We start from the raw sequence: 14,260 nt of genomic DNA, 5'->3' as shown, positions 1-14,260 counted from the left end.
GACAGAATTCTGTGCCTAAGGAACCTCAGCTACTCCTGGAACTGAGCAGGGCCACAAGGCAGTGAAATAAACCACTCAGAAACCAAACAGGATGGACAGAGCTCACCGGGAAACTACTCAAAGGGATTAAGAAAATGAAGCAAGAAAATCATCAGACAAGCTGCAGGTCACCAGAGATACAGCGTTTATGAGTAGTAATTTTATTTACTAACTGAGAGAGAAGCACTGAACATCTCTGAAGACAACCACTGTAATTCACACTCTCACTTATGTTTATTATCATGTAAGAATTCCAAACCAATCCCATTTGGCCTGGAGAAAGCAGGTCTTGCTGGATACTTCCCTGCCCTCAGTCCACCCAAAAATTCAAAGAGGATGGGCAGAATTATTTCACTGCTTTTTTCCTGCCATAAAGACTGAAGTTTATTGCCCAATTTTCCAGTTTTATTTGAGATCACTTTGGATTGTTAAAATATGGATGGACATTCAAATGGTTGGATTCAGATATTAAAGCATGAGCACTTCTGTTTATTTTCCCAACTAACAGGTAAAAAATGATCAACAAGATTTAAATAATTTGGGCCATAATATTGTGTATCTGAATACACGGATGTGAAACTGGTCACCTATTTAAGAGGACAATCAAGCATGGAATTTCCAAAAGAGTTTGGGTTGGTTTTTAAAAGAACTGGCCCAGCCGGTGGTTGTGTGAAATAGAAATATTTTTTTATATCTCCTTTGTAGAGCAAGAAGAAAATGAAGCATCTTCACAATTCAGCATCTGGTATCAGTAGGTTCTGCTCACAGCTTATACAGTGAAAATACCTTTTCTTAGAAATTAACTTTGGGAACTTCAATTCATCTTTCAGTTTGTCCAAAAAGGAAAAGCACATTTTGTGTGTGCACGTCTATCTTAAGGCAACACAGAATTCAAGTGAAAATTCAAAAGTGAATGAAATAGAGAAGAAACCTCTATGTTGTAATGGTTTGTGATAATGTTTTGGGGGGAATGCACAGAAAATTAAAAACTTGGGGTTTCTTAAAAGTTTTTAGTGTTTAAAATGGGGATTTTTTTTTTTCCTAATTGGGCAAGACAAAGGAGAAAGAATAAGAACTGAGCAAATTATAATAGGAGAGGTGCTGGCAACGAGCTGGGAGAAAAATGGCACAAGGAGAAGTTAGAAAGTTGTTAAAAAGGTGAGGGAAAACTCGAGGAGGAGCAGAAGGGAAAAGAGAGCAAGAAGAGAAGCTCCAGGAGAGTGGGAGCCAGGAGAGATTCCCCAGCTCAGGCTGTGCTGGGATACTCACACAGGGCAGCATCCAAGAGAGAACACCAAGCTCTGAGTTTGAGAGAGCAAACAGTCACAGAGGCAGAGCCAGGAGAGGCCAGAGACAGAGAGAGGATGATTTACTACAGGAGGGGAGGCAGGAATTCCTGGGAATGGTGCTCTCCATGAAGTGCCAGGGCTATCCAAGCCCAGCCTGTGCTCCTGCCCACCCACACAGCCCAACATCAAAATATAAAACACCAAATTCTCCATTCCAGCTCCCCCTGCAAGGCTGATTCACTGCTGGGCTGACAAACAGCTGGGCCAGCACAGAGCCCCAGGGGAGGGAAGGGGGAGCTGCTCAAGGGGTCACAGAGAACTCCTGGTTGCACTCTTTGCCCTGGAACAACTCTTCCAAAAATCTCCCTCCAAGTGCTTCCACCCTGTGCAGGAACTTCCCATCAGTTTGCCAACACTTGTAACATCATCAGGTTAATGATGAAACACAAAACCAATTCTTTCTTTTCATCTTTGTGCTGGTTTTGGATGTGTTATTTCAAATTGGGCACAGGTACAGGTGTGGGGAGAGCAAGGTCATTTTCAGCAGCCCCAGGAAAACATGGACAGATAAGGAAAAAGGGGGATGAAAATCAATGTTGTTTGAGATTTTCTCTGAATATCCTGTTCTTGCTGTGCTGCCCTTCAGCATCCCCTCAGCACTGGAATTATGCACCAGCCCATGGCCTTATCTCATCCTAGAAGACTGAAGTGGATGAAAAAGAGATAATGAAGTCTTCTCAAATTTCCTCCAAATTTAAGAGGGTGTAGCCACAGAAGACCAACCATTCCAATCTTTATTTCCTGGCTTCCCTCCACTGCCAGCACTTCCAGCAGTGTCTCAGGACTCTGGCACAACTTTGGTCAACTGAAACTAGAACCCATTCTTTTAAAAGAGTTTTATTTAAGACATTTAACCAATTTTCCCTCTAAAATCCAAGCAGACTCAAGCACAGAAAAAGCTGGGTCACACACCCAGTGGACACTGGCACAGGGAACTCTCTGTGTCCCAGAGTGGTCACTCCTTAAGGCTCAGAACTCAGCCCTGCCAGGAAAGTTGGAGCTCCTGGAGTGATAAATGGAGCTGTGGATGTCCCATCCCTGCAAGTGTCCAAGGCCAGGCTGGATGGGGCCTGGAACAACCTGAGAAGGTGTCCCTGCCCAGGGCATGGTGTTGGGATGAGACAATCTTTAAGGTCCCTTCCAACCCAAACCATTCCATAATTCCATGTTCCAGCCACACAAAGTGGGCAAATCCCATCAATGCCTCCTTCCCCTTCCATATGGAAGAAGTTTTATAAATGTCGTATCTATTCAAATTCAGGTTTATTCATTGCACAGATGATTCCAGGAGAGCACACAGAAAACAACCCACCCAGTCAATCCAGCTACCCCAAAATGACACTATTTACTGAAATACCCCATCACTTTTCCCAAAATTGAGGTGTGAGGATCAAATGAGAAAAGAGGTCACAAATTAAAAATCAGCATTTTTTAAAGACAAACTCAGTTGGGGAAAAAACGAGTTCAAACCCTAATTCCCCCAAATCTCCAAGCAAATCCTAAATTCCTTGAGCAGACCTCTGTGTGGATGTGCTGAGTCACTCTCCAGCCTTAAGAGGCTGCTTCTCCAAGTTACAGAGCACTCAGAATACAAACTCCAGGCAAATGAAACTGCAGATGCCAAGAGCCTCCTGCCCTGAAAGCACCAGACACAGAAATCCTCCAGCTCAGCTGCATCACCCACCGACTTTGGGCACTCACCGAGCAAGGGAAATTAAAGTTGGATATCAGGAAAAAGTTTTTTATGGAATGAGTGATAAAGGACTGGAATTGTCTGCCCAGGGAGGTGGTGGAGTCACCATCCATGGATGTGGTTAGGAGAAGTCTGGACATGGCACTGGATATCAGGGTTTAGTTGAGGTGTTGGGGCTGGGTTGGACTCGATGACCTTGGAGGTCTCTTCCAACCCAGGAATTCTGTGATTCTGTGTCTTTGGGCACCCACCAGGTGACTTTGAGGTGTCCCCTGGTGACTTTGGGCATCCACTAGGGATTCTGGGCACCCACCAAGTGACTTTGAGGTGTCACCAGGTGACTTTGGACACCCACCAGGTGACTTTGGGCACTCACCAAGGATTTTGGGCACTCACTGGGTGACTCTGGCCTGTCACTTCACCTTTTGCCCCTCACTGCTTTGCTGGAGAGCAGCTCAGGGAGTTCTTTATCTCGTGCTTTGTGCATGAAAAGCACACAAAGCTCTACAGGCTGCCAAAAATCCCTGAATTCCCTCTCTTCATCCCAAAAATCAGGAGCTCAGTGCCTTAGGTCAGGCTGTCAATAGGATACAGAAAATTTGGGTTGGATGGGTTTTATGTTAGATCCCAATCACTGAAAAACTTTTCCATGGGTAACACTGGAAAAAAACATTAGAATTTACTTGGTTCAGATAATAAAATGTGTCATGAGAAAATCCCAAACCTAAAACCAAGTGCAAGGTCTGGATACTGATCAATTACTAACTTTCACTTTAAAAAAATAAATTTATGTATTTACTGCATGATAAAAGATAGTTCAGAGCACCAAAAGCAAGAGATAATTCTCCCATTTTTGTTGGCCCTTGAGTGCTTGATTTACTTTGGGAATTTTTACGGAATTAATGAATAAAGTCAAGATTGAAATGTTGGGAGGAAGACCATGATACCAACCAATGGAATATAATCCAGACCTGTTTTCTCAGCTACATCAAGGAAGTTCATTTATTTGGCACCAGCAGGTTGGGGGTTCCAAGGTTTCAGAACAGACATCATGACAAACACAAAACTTAGAAATTGCATCCTGGGCCCACTCTGTGATTGCTAAAAAATGTATCTCAAGCTTCAGTCTGAGATTCTTTTGTTTCATGCAAACAAAAATCATGTAAAGATGAAAGTTAAGACTTGGGTTTTAAAGTAGCAGTGGTCCAGAGGAAGAAAAAAACCAGCAAAGTAGTTAAAGAAACTTGTATCAGAAAATATTAAGGGACTTTTTTTTTTTTTCAAATGTGGAAGTCTGAACATCAAATTCTTCATCCCATGATCAAGTCTTGTATAGAAATAATCACACATTCTCATATTTCAGTAAAATTAGGTAGGAACTACAAGACTCAAAATCTTAACAAAAGAGTGAGGCCAACACTTAGAAAATACTGGGTTTATGTAGGCCTAAGATTATACTTCTGAGGTAGAAAAAAATACTGATAAATATTTTTTAAAAATGAGGAATGACATGAGGAAGGTCAGCTAAGTTTCCCCTCTCTCTCAGCAGACTTTGGAAATACACATTAAAGGACAGCAAATATAAGCTGAGGAAATCTTTGTCACAAACACAAGCACACAAAAAATATTGGCTGATCTCAATCAAAACAAATTCCTGATTTAAAAAAAAAATAAATAAAAATTAAGAACTGGAAGTTGTTACACTGGACAGAAAAGGGGGAATAAAAGAAAAGGGAAAAAAAAACCCAAACAAACCACCCCAAGACTGAAAACCCCCTGTGCCTCAGCATGTGGATGAACCTACCACAAACTTCTCAGCACCAGGAGGAGATTTAATGACATGAACTACTCCAGTGTGGTTTTTCCTTTATTTTCAGATTTTTTGAAACTTTTTTTTTTAGAAGTTATTTCTTGAAATGACTGGGTGCTGATTAAGAACATCCAGCAGAAAACTAGAATGAAATACTTTGCTTTGTGCAGGTGTAATACAACCATTATACAATAGTTACACAACTCTTTCTTTGCATAATAAGAAAAGGAAAAAAGTGGGTTTTTTAAACCAGGGTTCAGAAGAGAGAACTTGACAACACCACAACTTGGCCAACTGCTTTTCTTTGCTTTATTGAGCTTCTGCAATAAATTAAATGGAAATATTCTAGCAAAAACTTGGGTTTGGGTTTGCTGTGGGGCAGTAATCAAGTCAGTGGGCACTGGGTAGAACCTTCAAATCAACTTTTAGAAATCTCTGTCCAATTCTAATGGTTCCTCATAACAGAAAAGCATTTCTGGTGCCCAGGATGAGACCCAGAGCAGTCAGAGTGGTCAGGAAGCACCAAGAAAGGCAGTGCAGGGCCTGAGCTCCCCCTGTGCTCCTGGATTTCTCATAAAGTTTTAAAAGGTCCATGGTGTGAACACGACTCTGGTGAATTTGACTCCACAGAGACACAGAAATGAAATGTTGTGATGGTCAGAGATTGCAAGGCTCACATGGACCCTGCACTGTGGAAAACACAGCTGACAACATCCCCATCCCCACACCAACCCTGCAAGGACAAAGGATCCACCTTCCTGAGGGGCCACAGCAGAGAAATGATTTCTATTCACACCTCCAGATGATGAGTTTTAGACCTTCTGTCATTAGGCTTTTGTCCAGCAGACTATCAAATGACAATAATTACCATAACTCACAACTTTTTTATTTACAGAAGAAAACCCCAACCACAAACACAGGGATTTCCACAAGGCTGTCACAGAAATTCTGTAGAGCAGCATGTGAGGAATGGACAGGGATCTCCAAGTCTGACACAGAAAGAAATAATATTTACTCCATGTTGTAAATACAAAATAAACCAGAAATCAGGTGCCAAGAAAGGTGTCTAATTAATACAACACAAATTCAAGCAATTCTTTAAGGCCCTCATAAAAACTTTACCTGTATAACAGAGTCTCTTTTCACTCCACTGACTCATTTGTGATGGTCTCTCCAGTAGAGAGAGTTCACAAAATATACTGATTCATTTAGAATTCAAGCTTTATAATTATTAATCTTAAACATTATAAACCACCACAGAAAGTTTGAGGAGCTCCAAGAGTCATTCTGAGTGAAGCTGTAGTAACTGGGGAGTTGCAGGGGAGTCACTACTACCCAGAGTTGCACCTACTACTGCCTCTGATTTTGGGGCAAAGATCCAGGAAAGTTTGGAGCCTTTGGTTAGAGCTTGACTTCAGCCAAAGTTTAAAAACTCTGCCAGGGACAGAGGCAGTGGGACCCAGGGCACCCTCAGTGGGTGACAAAGCCATGGAGCTGTGGGGACAGACACTGAGGAGGGGAGGTGACATCCAGAGGAACCTGGACAGGCTGTGAGAACCTCGTGGAGCTCAGCAGGGCCAAGAGCCAAAGTCCTGCCCCTGGGATGGGGAATCCCAACCACAAACCAGCCCTGGGGAGGAGGACTGGAGGTGTTGGTGGGTGAGAAGCTCAAAATGTTCTTAGCCCAGAACCTTCCCTGCCCTGGGCTGGGAAAGGGGGAATTGTGTCCCTGTGCCCCCTCAGGTGAGGCCCCACCTGCAGAGCTGCCCCAGCCCTGGGGCCCAGCCCAGGGAGGACTTGGAGCTCAAGGAGAGAGGCCAGAGGAGGCTCCAGGATGAGCAGAGGGATGGAGCAGCTCTGCTGGGAGGAAAGGCTGGCACAGCTGGGATTGTTCAGCCTGGACAGGAGAAGCTTTGGCCTGAGCTCAGGGTGGCCTTGCAGGGCCTGAAGGAGCCCCAGGAAACCTGGAGAGAGACAATTCCCAAGGGCCAAAGGGACAGGACACAGGGAATGGCTTCACACTGAGAAATGACAAGTTTAGGTGGGATGTTGGGAAAAAATCCTTCCCTGGGAGGGTGGGGAGGGGCTGGGATGGAATTCCCAGATTTGCTGTGGCTGCCCCTGGATCCCTGGCAGTGCCCAAGGCCAGGTTGGACATTGGGGACAGTGGGAGGTGTCCCTGCCATGGCAGGGGTGACACTGGATGAGTTTTAAGGTCTCTCCAACCCAAACCCTCCTGGGATTCCACGAAAAAACCTGATTTTATCTAACATTTGCAGGAATGCTCCTCTCCCTGCACAGGCCCTGCCATAACAACCCCAGTTTCTGAAGGCACCCTCTGACATGGACAGGAAGTCACCCCAAGCACAAGAGCCCAGAATTCTGAGCTCAGGAACATCTGACCATGGTGAGAAATGTGCATTAAGCTGTTATTCCACAACACTGACCCAGTGTTTGTCATACTGATGAGTAAACTTGTATAGAAATGAAAACCACCGAGATCTTGTAACATTAACAAAGAAATCAATGTATTTCCAACACTAACTCTGGCCCAGCATTACATTAATGCCTAATTATCCACAAGTTGGAAAGAATAACAATAAAGAAGCCAGAATCAGACACGATCCTGGAAAGTTACTGATCTTCCAGTACCAATCAGAGTTGGAAAGAGCGTGTGGAAGCTGATTTGTCTGTGACCACACACACCCCCTCCATGTATTTAATGTGTAAGTCCTGTTAAAACTGCATTTAAAAACAAGAATATAGGTGGTTATACAGCTGTAAGCAGGGAAAAGCTGCAGTTACAAGCAGCCAGGGCAGAGATCAGTGTGAGGGAACTCACAGTGACCAGGAAAACACAGAACTGAGGAAGCACCAGCACATTCACTTCCCTGACTCTGTTTCTCTCCTCTTTTAACCCCTTCCTCGAGCTGGAACTCAAACCTCAAACTGATACCAGGAGCACAAAACTGCTCCCTCTATAAAGGGTGTTCCCACAGCACCAGAGTAAATGAGTTATTAGCAATTTATGGAGTTCATAGAAGCACAAACCATGAGCTGAACACAGACAGGGAAAGGGGGGTTGGAATGAAATGTGTTTGCAGTCAGGAAACCACAAAACCAGTGAACAACAGGTTTTTTGGGACACCAGGATTTAAAAATGTCACTGGTAAGTTCAATTTAATAATTAGAATTATTTACTTATTTATTTTTATTTATTTATTTATTTACTTACTTACTTATGCTTTTGTGAACTAGTCATCCTACTAATTTGACTTTTTTCCCAGTAACTCAACAAAATTCAGTCTAATTTTTTTCCCATTATTTTCTGAAGAAACGACTCTGCCATCAAACAATTTGTACATTTCCATCCCTCTCTCATTTTACCGTCCAAACAGTTACCAAAAAGAAAGAGGAAACTTTTCAACACAAAGAGGTATTAATGTGTTATTAACTATTCCTTTAACTGACTCACAACACAGTCTATTTTTATTTGCCTCTGGGGGAAAAGGGGGAGAGAACAAAAAAAAAAAAAAAAAAAAAAAAAAAAAGAATACTAGGAGGCTTTGGAACTTTATGTAACACCAATTGAAAGCCTGGTCTCTCTCACAGCTGGAACAAAACCGACACTTAATGGTTAATTTTACTTTCATTTACTCAGTTTCACTTTCAGGTACTTGGTGCTGCCCAGACCCTGGAAACTTTGCATGGAGAATGTTTACAAATAAGTGTCAGCTCGCGGTGTTTTCACTTACAGAACCATTTCCCTGCTTTTCCAAAGTTCCTGGCTGGAATTTCCCTGGTTTTGTTTTCATACAGGGGACTGAGGCAGCACCAGAGTTTTCCCACTCTGGGAATGGATCCCTGGCCCTTCAGTGGGGATTCTCCCTGAAAATCTCTCCCTGAGAATCCTAAAGACAGGACACTTTGAAATAAATATGGAGGTGATAAAACCTTTCAAGGGTTAGGACAACCCAGAGCCCTGTTCTGAAGGAATGAAATCCATTGGTAGCAGCAAAAACAGTCCAGTTATTTTTCCAGTCGTTCTGAGATAAATGAGAATCAAATGCAGAATTTTCCCTTCCTTCCCCAAAAGAGGAAAAGGTGGATAAAACAATGGATAATCACTGCAGTTTATTGGTGTCACCTTGAAGAGACAGCCCTGGAGATGGAACATGTCTTTGTCGAAGTAACAATCCCTCATTTCCCAAAGTTTCTCTGGTTGTTTTAAGCCACCCAAAGACTACAGTTCCCAGAAGTCTCCTCTTGAAGGACCCACGGAGGTGAGGAAGGAAAGGAAGAGCATTCCCCTTCTCCTGATTATCCCTTTTTCCCCTCAGAAGCTCACAAGAAAAGCTCAGAGAGGTTTTTTGGTATTATTGCAAATAGTTTTAGGACAAAAAAGAACCCTCAGTGCATAAACATCAGAGTCTGAGCAGACAGAAAGTTATTACATAATTTTTGTGTAAATGTATTTCTTACCAACCTCTTAGTAAAGAAGAGATGAAACTGTAAACTCAACAAATAATGTATTGTGCTCAGTTATAAAGACAAAAGCAGCAGTTCTCTGTAAATAATCCTATTCTACAACAACAGATCTATTTACAAAAGGATTTCACAAGTTATACAACTCCCATAATATAAAGGTGTCAGAAAGTTTTGTACTTTGGTGTGGAGAACAGCTCTCCAAATGGAATTCAAACTGACCATGGGCAGGCTGAAGAGATCCCAGGCTGCAATTCTCACCCAAAAACACAAATTGTCACCACAACTCCCAACCTGCAGTCCCCACAGCCAGGCTTCAAAACACTAAACAGGTTTTCAGAGGAATTCCCAAAAAGTAATCTAATCATAGCAACAAAAAGTGCTTTTTTTGGGGACCAGGAGGTTTTAGTCTTCAAACCAGCCCCCATTTGAGCCCAGATGAAGCTGTGAAACTTTGCCTGGCAAAGAAAGGCTCCGTTTTTTGTGTGTTTATCCTTTCCACACACCACCTGAGCAGGTGGTCCACTTTCAAACATGACTTTAAGACGTGGCCCATGTAAGTAAATGTGTCCTAATTAAATGTCACTGGAAAAGCTCCTACAAGGCACAGTTTTTCCCCCCGGACACGGGTGGTGTTCTGCTACTTTGTGTTTAAACTGAGTTTGGAGAAGTGGCTGATGCCATCCCGCGCTGATTCTCGCCCTGCAAAACCCCCCGGGTCTCCAAAGGGGAGAAATTCCCGGTGAGTCCCTCCTTGTCTCACACCAGGAAGGGAATCCTGCCCATAAACCGGCACTGGAAGGGAGAAAGAACTCTTGGCTGCTCCGAGGTAAAATTATCCTTGTCACTGTCCGGCTGGGGGGAGGGGACGCCAATGACAAGTCCTAAATCCACCCGAGTATTGATGCAGGAACTGTAACACTCCAGCCCTACCTGGGAGCCTGGAAACAATATCAAACTCTTGACCTATTGCCCTCCTGCCTTCAGAAAACCCTGCTGCCTCTTCAATCTGGATCAAGACAAACCTGCCTCACCCAAGGAACATCCCAAAGCCACGAATTCAACTCGGGAAGCTCCATAAAGTTGGAGAGAATTTTTAATTTGCAGCAGAGAAATGTAAATTTAACACTTCACACACATATTCTCCTTCAGACTGCAAATAAAAAGTCTAGTTCTAAATAATTCATGTAAGCCAAAGACATGAAGCGTAGCCTACAAAAGTATCTATATATACACACACCAAATATATATAGACAATAGTTAACAAATACTAGCTCCGAGTTATTTTTAGTGTTATTATTCTAATTCTGTGAAGTATAATTAATTTTCCAAAAATATCCAACCTACAGAAGTTTGGGGGTAGAGGGGCGTGGAGAAAGAGAGAAACAAGTTTACCAAAACTTTTTAGGGCCACAAACTATTCCAAGGAGGAAAGTTAAATTCCACTTGGTTACAGGCAGGGAATTAAATACTTCCAAGAAATTAAATGTTTGCTTATTTATCACCAGGTATCACCTACATGTTCTCCAACTTCACACACCTTTCTTGAGGAAAAGGTAAGGAAACACCAAGAAGATGACTTAAAAAAAAAAAAAAAAAAAAAAAAAAAAAAAAAAAAAAAAAAAGTTGTTAACTTGTATATAAATCCAGGCCCCCATGAAACTCCATCCACCTCAGTGTGACTGCAAAGCACCTCCTGGCAAAAGTTAACAGCACACCCTCCTCGCTCGGATTCAACCAGGATGGTTGTCAAAAACACGCTCCTCGATTTATTTTGGAGTCAGTTACTCCGCCTTTGTTGATTTTAAATAACAATAAATGTTTATTTCCCCCGATGGCTGCGGAGTAATAGGAGAACTAAGTAACAGCAGCAATCTAGAGACACGATCAAAGAACCCCTACGTGGTCTTTGGACGGGCTAAACCCCAAAAAACTTCAAAGGCGAGGGAGACCCAAACCCACGCCAAATTCCAAATTTCGAATTCCAGGAGTTTTAAATGCGTTTTGCGGTCCCGCGGCGGCGGGAGGGAACTCTGGCCACTCCAGAGGAGCACCCCGGTGTATCCCAGAAGAGCAGCTCCAATTCCTCCAGCAACACAAAGCTGAACCCCTAAAAGGCCGCGGCCCGGCTACTAAAACATGGAACCAGGGAATCATTAATGATGGAAAAGACCTCCAAGGAGATCATCCAAGTCCAACCACCTTGTCAAGCAGAGCCACGTCCAGCCTTTCCCTAAAGACCTCCAAGGGCCGGTGCCTCCTGCACCAGCTCCCCGGGGAGTGCCCGTGTGTCCCTGCGTGTCCCTGTGCCCGTGTGTCCCTGCGTGTCCCTGTGCCCATTCCCAACGCTGCTCCCTCCTCCTCCTCCTCCCCACCCCCACCGAAGGGATGACAGGCACCTCGCTCAGGTAACTCCTTCCCCAATCTCCCCGCACCTTTCCCCACCCGCCCCAGCGGCCCCTCGCAGGTGCCGGGGCATCCCCAATCCTCCCCTACAACAGGTGATGCTCCGAGTCCTGCCGCCCTCCTCGCCGCCAGCCCGGCCCGAGCCCTCGCACCCGCCCACCGCAGGGCGTTGCGCATAACGCCGAGAGGCTCCGGGCGAGCTCCCTTCCTCCATCGCCGCTCCCAAGGCCCGGGAAGCCACGGCCGCGCTCCAAGGGGAAAAAAGGCCGCGGGGCTGCGGAGGGGCGGGCGGGGATGGATCCCGGCCCTGCCGCCGCTCCCGCTCTAAGATGGCAGCGAAGCGCTGCGGCCCCTCCGCCGCGGGCCCGGGCGAGGCGGCCCCGGCTGGTCCCGCGGTGCGGCGTCTCTCACTCACTCACCCGTGCGGCGGCTTCTCCCGGGGCGAGGCCTCTCCCTTCGGCGGGGCGAGCGCCGGGCGCGTCCTCCCCGCTCTTCCCCGGGGGGCCCTCGGCGGCGGCGGCGCCTCCTCCTCCCTCGGGCCGCGGCTGTGCCCGCGGTGGGAAGGGGAGCCCGGGCGGCCCGGCGGGTCCCCGGCCGGGCTCCGGCTCTTCGCTGCCCTCAACAAAATGGCGCGCGGTCCAAACCTGCGCAGCGCCCGGCGGCGGCTCGGCCTCGCCTCGGCTCGGCTGCGATCGGCGGCCTGAGCCCCGGCCGGGAGCGCGGGGACAGCGGCGGGGGGAGCGGGAGGAGCGGGAGGAGGAGGAGGAGGAGGAGAAGGAGGAGGAGGAGGGGATGGGGGGAAGCGCAGCGCCGTACCGAGCCCCCGGGAACTCCTCGCTCCCTCCCTCCCTCCCCCGCCTGCCAGCCGCTACCTCCTCCCCCTCCTTCCCTCCCTCCCTCCCCGCCCGCTCCTCCTTCCCTCCCTCCCGCCCTCCCTTCTTCCTCACGAACCGGCTTCGGCTTCCCGCACCGCCGCCGCCTCAAGCCCGGCCGCGTTTATCCTCGGCGGGACCCTCGGAGCGCACTTTTTTTGCGTCTCTTCTTTTTCCTTTTCCTTTCGCCGTGGAGGTCGGAAGAAGGAGAAGAAAAAAAAAACCAAACCACTTAAAAAAATAACTCCCAAGATTCTGGCGAAAACGGAGCTATTCCCTCTCCTTTTTTGTTATTATTATTTTTTAATTTTATTTAATTTTCTAATATTTTTTAAAAATTTTTTTAAAAAAAACCCAACTGACAAAATGGCGGCGGGGGCGAGCCTGTTGCCGTGGCAACTGTCAATCACCCGCGGCCGGGCGGGAGACGGGCGCTGACGTGGGGAGGGCAAGGGCGGGGCCGCGCCTTCGCCATGGCAACGGCTCCTTCCCCCTCCCTTTCCCCGGCCGTGCCCGCCCGCCCTCCGGCGTGTGACGGTGTCGGCGGCGGCGCTGCAGGCCGGGATGGCCCCGGCGGGGCGGGGAAGGGGAACGACCGCCATTCCCGGTGTAAAAAGCGGGGGAGACCCGGCAGGATGAGGCGGTGCCGGCCCCGGCCCGCAGGGGGCGCCGGGCTGAGCCCGCCCGGGGCTTCCCGCCCTCCGCCGCCTGTGCCTGTGGGGAGGGACAGGGCCCGGCACGGCCCCCTCGGAAACACAGATACTCCCGAAAAACATGCTAAAAACGAGCTTCACTTTTTGTTAAAATTTAAGAAATACGTTTAATTAAAAAATTAAGACAATTAGGAGATTAAAAAAAGCAAATACGGCTGGCTAAGTGACTTTTATATATATAACAAACACGTTCAAAAATCGCACTGGAAGGAGTTCTGGAGTTGGAGTCTGGACCTGCTGAGGGAAGGCTTCTCTCCCTTTCTCCCTTCCCCTCGGAATTGTGTCTACGGGTCTTTCTCGGCTCGTTTAAAAAATATCACGCCTTAAAAACGAGTTGGAAAATGTGCTAAAAGTCGTCCGGTGTGGGAGCCACCGGATTCTGGAAGGTTTCTTTCCCCTCAGAATTGCATCCAGGGGTGTTTCTCGTCAGAAAAATCAATATATTCCCCAAGAACGAATAAAAAAAAGCACTAAAAGTCACCCAGTGTGGGAGCTTGCTGAGGGTAGATTCCTTTCCCCTTGAAATTCTGTCCAGGGTTTTTTTCTAATTCTTCTCAGAAATAAAAAAATATATATTCCCCCAGAAGTGAGTGAGGTGTAGGGGCCTCAAGCTGCTGAGGCAAAGCTGCTTTCCCCTCAGAATTGCATCCAGGGGTCTTTCTCATCCCTCTGTAAAAATCAATATATTTCCCCCAAAATGAGTTTAAAAATGCACTAAAAGTAGCTTGGTGTGGGAGCCTTGAGGTGCTGAGGGAATCACGGAATGAAAGGCTCTTTTCCCCTTGGAATTGCATCCAGGGGTCTTCCTTATCCCCTTCAAAAAATCAATATATTTCCCAAAAAAATGACTTAAAACATGCACTCTAAGTAGCCCAGTGTGGGAGCCTCGAGCT

The 14,260-nt window shown here is 46.4% G+C and overlaps 1 protein-coding gene across 2 annotated transcripts in view; it reads right to left on the bottom strand.

Moving 5' to 3' along the window:
- DYRK1A (dual specificity tyrosine phosphorylation regulated kinase 1A) overlaps positions 1-13,367 on the bottom strand; it is a 73,224-nt gene extending 59,857 nt beyond the window's left edge. Inside the window, exon 1 of one of the 2 annotated variants that reach the window (XM_083884224.1) lies at positions 12,734-13,367. The gene's annotated coding sequence lies outside the window, so the exon portion shown is untranslated. Of the gene's footprint in view, positions 1-12,201; positions 12,638-12,733 lie in introns of those variants that run through there. The other variant, XM_083884223.1, reaches the window with a different exon arrangement.
- Between the last annotated feature and the right edge of the window lie 893 nt (positions 13,368-14,260).

This window comes from Zosterops lateralis (assembly GCF_965231275.1).
Source record: "Zosterops lateralis genome assembly, chromosome: 2".
NCBI classification, from domain to species: domain Eukaryota; kingdom Metazoa; phylum Chordata; class Aves; order Passeriformes; family Zosteropidae; genus Zosterops; species Zosterops lateralis.
The sequence above is the reverse complement of the archived record's forward strand: the minus strand, read 5'-3'. Positions and strand labels throughout refer to the sequence as shown.